Consider the following 6,000-nt stretch of genomic DNA (forward strand, 5'->3'; position numbering starts at 1 on the left):
GTAATTATCTCTTTCTGAAATTCCAGGTTCTTTTACCTTGCCCATTCTTTTTTAATTTTTGTTTTAATTTTCTGCTTTAAGAATATGTAGCATGTGATCTGCCCCATTAAATGATTTATGGGTCAACTGTACAGTATTGTTCATTAGAGTTACTATACTGTAGAGTGGATCTCTATATCTTATTCAATCTTATGTAAATGAAACTATATTTGTTGATCAGCAATTCCCCATGTGATTCAACTTACAACTTCTGGTTATTTATCCAAAAAAATTGCTTCAGTATCCTAAATAGATAGGGATATCCTTCCGATTCTTCTTATTTGGGAAAAAAAATATCTCTAGTTATTTTTTAATATCCTAGTGCAACATTTTATATCCTTCCATTGAGGACTAATATTTAGAGTAGACAGAATACAAAAAGTATGCAGTGGGAAGACTGATTTTTCAACCTTCAGTCTTGGTGATAGCAGTTAGGAGTCATGTGGGGTTCATCACTTTCTCATAACTCTTAACAAATCATTATACTTTTTACCAGTATAATCTACTAAGTTTGTAAAATCTTTCGTGAAAAACAAATAAGCAAGTGCTAAGAAACCAACAAGAAAAACAAACGAGTAAAAATTATCGAAGTTTATGCATGGGAGTTATTTTCATACTGAAGAATATGCATATCCATATATTAAAATTATTTGGGGGCTTCCCTGGTGGTTCAGCTGGTAGAGACTTCCCCTGCAATGTGGGAGACTTGGGTTCAATCCCTGGGTTGGGAAGATCCCTGGAGAAGGGAACAGCTCCCCACTCTGTTACGCCCACAATATTCTGTCCTGGAGAACTCCATGGACTGTATAGTCCATGGGTCACAAAGAGCTGGACATGACTGAACAGCTTTCACTTCACTTCACTTCAGAGTCAATATTGATCTAAATAAAATTATTTTAGGTGTGTACAATGTTTCATGAATAATACATAGTTTAATTATTATTTTTCAAATATTACATTGGGTATATTTATAAAAAACAAATATTATATTAAACAAATACTAAAAAGTATTTGCTGTTGATATGAAATTTAAATTTAAATTTCCTGTATTTTATCTGGAAATCCTAACATAAATGGATTCTCTTAGATTAAATTGGTGATGATTATTTTCAGGTACCTGTAACAACTTCTTCACTTGCAATATCCAAATACCACTTTTGACTTTCACAAATCAAACAATATATGACATATAGTCAAGTCATATGATTAATGCCTTTCAAACTATCATCTTATTCCGGGGAAACCATCGATTAAAGGAAATAATTAAATTTTTGTGGTGTAAAGGATAAGCAGTCAGTGACCTTCAAAGTGTCCTTAGTCAGAATCTAAGAATCAAGGGAAATTACCAACACCCGAGTTGTTATCAAAATCAATATTTTTTATATGCTCACCTTTATGAAGAGCTGGATTTTCTGCTCTTATGTTCTCCTGATGTTTCTTTGGGCAGGGAGAATATATGCTTTCCTCTTTCTTTGCAATGTCCCTGAGGAAGTAGTAAGGAATTTAAATCATCTGAGAGATTTAAAAAGAAATTGCCTGTGGTGCCTGCTAATTCTCCAGGATATCTTGCATATTCTCTAGTGGAAAAATTGTAAGGGATAATTTAAGGAAAGGAAGAAAGCAGCATAAATGATGTGTAGGGTCCATGGAGACCTACATGCCATAAAGTACTTACAGAGTCAGTGATTTAAATAACATTAAAAGCATTACTGTATGAGTTCTATTTCAGCAAAACTGGAACAGTTTGCAAAGTCATGGTAAAAGTGTAAATGAATCATCATCACTGCATAGAGTTTTTTTGTTGTTTTTTTTTTTCTTTTTGCAGTAAAATAAGTAGTAGGCCCTGGATTAAACATATATCGACCTATATGGTACAGATATTACTATCCCCACATTCAGAGGACACAAATCTAAGACAAACTCTATCATTTGATCAAAAACATGTAACTGGTGACTAGAAGATTTGAAATTAAAACCTCATCTTTGAGTGATACACACATAGACTTTTAATATGACAGACACATAATTCTTGCAGTACAATGTGTTACAATGATAATAGTCTAACTGGTAGTGTTTTCTGAGCTATCTCATCATTCTTGCATAATGTTCAGCACAACTTCATAGACATTAAAATATAACAGAAGGTAATATATTCCCTCTCATAACATTTACCCGTGCTCTCTTCCTCTATTACTTCCTCATGCAGAACTGAGGGGAATTCATATATAGTTAAAGATGGATCTAAAATGTAAAAACGGGTATGCTTTAGTAAATGTGCCATTTGTTCCTAATACCTAAATCAAGATATAGAAAGTTATCAACACCAAAAATGATCCCTGATATTTTAAATGCCCCCAAATATCCCTACAGCGTAGGCTATCCCCATTATAATGCTGAACAACATCCTCCAGCTTCCACTTACTGCAGCTATAACCTTATTTTCCCTGTTTCTGAATTTCATATAAGTGGAATCACACAATAAACAGTCTCAAATAAGCAGTCTATCACTCAGCATAAACTGAAACTGAAGTCACTCGGTCATGTCTGACTCTTTGCGACTCCGTGGACTGTAGCCCGCCAGGCTCCTCTGTCCATGGGATTCTCCAGCCAAGATTACTGGAGTGGGTTGCCATTTCCTTCTCCAGGGAATCTTCCCGACCCAGGGATCGAACCCAGGTCTCCCACATTGCAGGCAGACGCTTTAACCTCTGAGCCACCAGGGAACCAATGTTGAAATTTATCTGTGCTGCATTTATACAAGGGGCTTCCCTGGTAGATCAGATGGTAGAGAATCCGCCTGGAATGCGGGAGACCTAGGTTCAATAATTGACTACATGCGTATATCCCATCTTTAACCATCCTCTTGTTGATGGGTATTTGAATTTTGGCTTGTTGTAATAAGTCTATATAACTGTGTATGTGCATATATGTGGACTTCCCAGGGGATAAAGAACTTGCCTGCCAATGAAGGAGACATAAGAGATGAGATGCAGTTTCCATCCCTGGGTTGGAAAGATCCTCTGGAAGAGGGCATGCAACCCTCTCCAGTATTCTTCCCTGGAGAATTCAATGAAGAGAGGAGTCCATAGTGTCGCAAAGAGTTGGGTGCAACTGAAGTGACTTAGCATGCATGTGTGTAGATGTATTAATTTCCCTAGTAATAGATCTATGAGGGAAATTACTGGAACATAGATAACTATATATTTAACTTTATAACAAACTGCAGATTTCTAAACTAACTGTTGCATTTTCATTACTTAAAACCATGTATGAGAATCCATACTATCCCCACATACTTGTCAATATTTGAAGTCAAAATTAAAAAAAAAAAAAAAGATTTATAAATTGAAACCGGGAGAAAACATAGTATTATGAGTTTGCATTTCATTTACTTGATGATTAATAATACTGAATACTTTTCTATATACTTGTTCATTCATATATCTCCATCTTAAATGTCTAAATTTTATTCATTTTAATTGAGATTTTTCTTCTTGTTTATTTTTAGAATTTTTATAAGTGTGATAGATAAAATTACTTTTTCAAATTTAATTTGAGAAGTTTTATTTTTTTTTTTATTTTCTGTTTAGCACTTTTGACCCATGATCTTGCAGTTTTACAAAGAAGAGTTTTGCTACCACTAAAGAGGGCAGAACAGTCTCTCCCACCAAACAGTTCCATGTGTACAAAACAGATTGGGATGAAGAAGACAAAGTGGGTAGGAGAGGACATAAAGCTGAAAATATCCCAACCTAAGGAGCACAGACTGACACTGAAGACAGAAGCGAGCAGGAGAACACGGAATCACTCTCTGTTGTCATTTCGAGGATTACATTTATTTTCTTGATAACTTTGATGTTCCAGGGTCTTGGAGTCTATGTTAGACCTGGGGGCATTTTACTATGAAGACTTCTAAATATTGTTATAATCTTAAGAGAGTTGATTTTATTTGTTCTTTTCTTTTTCTATTTTAGAAAAAATTAACAAGGTATGTCAAACTACAAACTCTGTCTCATGAGTGGTTACATAAATATTTCTTTATACTTTTAGCCTTCTCTGGGATTCCTGGGTGGTTCAGTGGTAAAGAATCCACCTGCAGGAGACACAGGAGACGTGAGTATTATCCCTGGGTCAGGAAGATCTCCTGGAGGAAGAAATGACAACCCATTTAAACATTCTTGCCTGGAAAATTCACTGGACAGAGGAGCCTGGCAGGCTACAGTCCATGGGGTCTCAAAGTGTCAGACATGACTGAGCATGTGAGCGCACACACACACACACACACAATCTTTCCTGGGAAACTGAAATCTCCATACCTATGTGCCTCGAGACCAGTGACTTGCACAGATTTTGTACAAATAATATGAATCTGACTTTCACTAGCTCTTTTTCCAATTCATCCCCAATATTTCTGTGGCTGTTGTCTCAAATTTTTCACTTTTTAGATTAGAAAAAAGGGCTTGTATTCAAGAGCTCTGTTTGAAAGGTGTGGACTAGAACCTTTTCTCAAAACAGAAATTGCAAAATGGGAAAATCATCCATTCCTTTAGCTTCTAATGTTGTTCAGACTATATTCCACAAAGTGGCATCCTATCTTAACCATCTCTTCAGTGACCTATAGAGTTCTAACACTACATTACTAATTGGTCAGAAATTTCCTCAAGGCAGCCTTCACGTCTTTGTTCCTCAGGCTGTAAATCATGGGATTCAGCATGGGAGTCACCAGTGTATAAAACACAGAGGCCATTTTGTCAAAATCCAGTGAGTGGTTATTTCGAGGCTGCAAATACATAAAAAACAGAGTTCCATAGAAGACTGATACAGCGGTCATATGTGAAGCTCATGTGGAGAAGGCTCTTTTCCTTCCTTCTGATGAACGTATCCTTAGAATGGACAAAATGATGTTGAAATAGGATGCTACAACTACAGTTATGGAAAACATCAAGTTTGTAGATGCAGATATGAATACTACTGTTTCTGGTAATGAAGTATCAGAGCAAGACAAAGCTATCAGAGGGACAGTGTCACAGTAAAAATGATTGATTACATTGCAAGAACAATAAGACATAGAAAATATACAACATGAAACTACAATAGCTGTGGAAAAGCCATAGAGGTATGTGAGGGAAACTAGCAGAAAGCAGACCTGTTGAGACACCACCGCCATGTAGAGCAGGGGGTTACAAATGGCCACATAGCGGTCATAGGCCATCACAGCTAACATGAAAATTTCAGCTACAGTGAAAACGAAGAACCCTCCTAGTTGGGCATCACATTCATAGAATGAGGTGGTAAGCTTTTTTACTAAAAAGTTGATCAGCATTTTAGGAGCAATGACAGTTGAATTGCCAAGATTGACGATGGCCAAGTGCCTGAGAAAGAAATACATGGGGGTCTGAAGTCGAGAGTCCACACTGGTGAGGGTGATGATGCTTAGGTTGCCTGTCACGGTCAGTCCATAGATGACCAGGAAGACAAAGAAGAGTGGGATCTGAAGGTCCAGACTTTCTGAGATTCCTGTGAGAAAAAACTCAGTGACTTGAGTGAAATTTCCATTAGCCATGTATGAGTTTGGAAAGTCATCTATATGGGAAAAAAAGAGACTTGGTTAGAAATTAAGGAGTTATTTTCTAGGACTGTCAATAGATGGCAAAAGCACCCCTTGGATGAGATTTCCGCGAAGAATTTATTGAACTCATGTTTCTAGGTCTATTAAATCAAATTTGAAATCATCTATTAAAGAGAATATTTGAGTGTGGCAAATTGAATAGCTGATCCAACATTATGAATATTCCAAAGATCCAATCCAATGAATTTTATTAAGTTATGGATATCTTATTAGCTTGAAAATATTTAAAGCCATGATTCATATCATGGCATCATATCGATATCTTCTGCGCTGAGTGTGAGAAACTCCTGAGTAATTGTGTGCTTCCGGTGTTCTGGAGGAAGTACAAGTTG

The 6,000-nt window shown here is 36.4% G+C and overlaps 1 pseudogene; it reads right to left on the minus strand.

Annotated features, from left to right (window-relative positions):
- Positions 1 to 4,678: 4,678 nt before the first annotated feature.
- On the minus strand, positions 4,679 to 5,602 carry LOC136175232 (olfactory receptor 8J3-like; annotated as a pseudogene).
- Between the last annotated feature and the right edge of the window lie 398 nt (positions 5,603 to 6,000).

The sequence above is a fragment of the Muntiacus reevesi genome, chromosome 9, assembly GCF_963930625.1.
Source record: "Muntiacus reevesi chromosome 9, mMunRee1.1, whole genome shotgun sequence".
Classification (NCBI taxonomy): domain Eukaryota; kingdom Metazoa; phylum Chordata; class Mammalia; order Artiodactyla; family Cervidae; genus Muntiacus; species Muntiacus reevesi.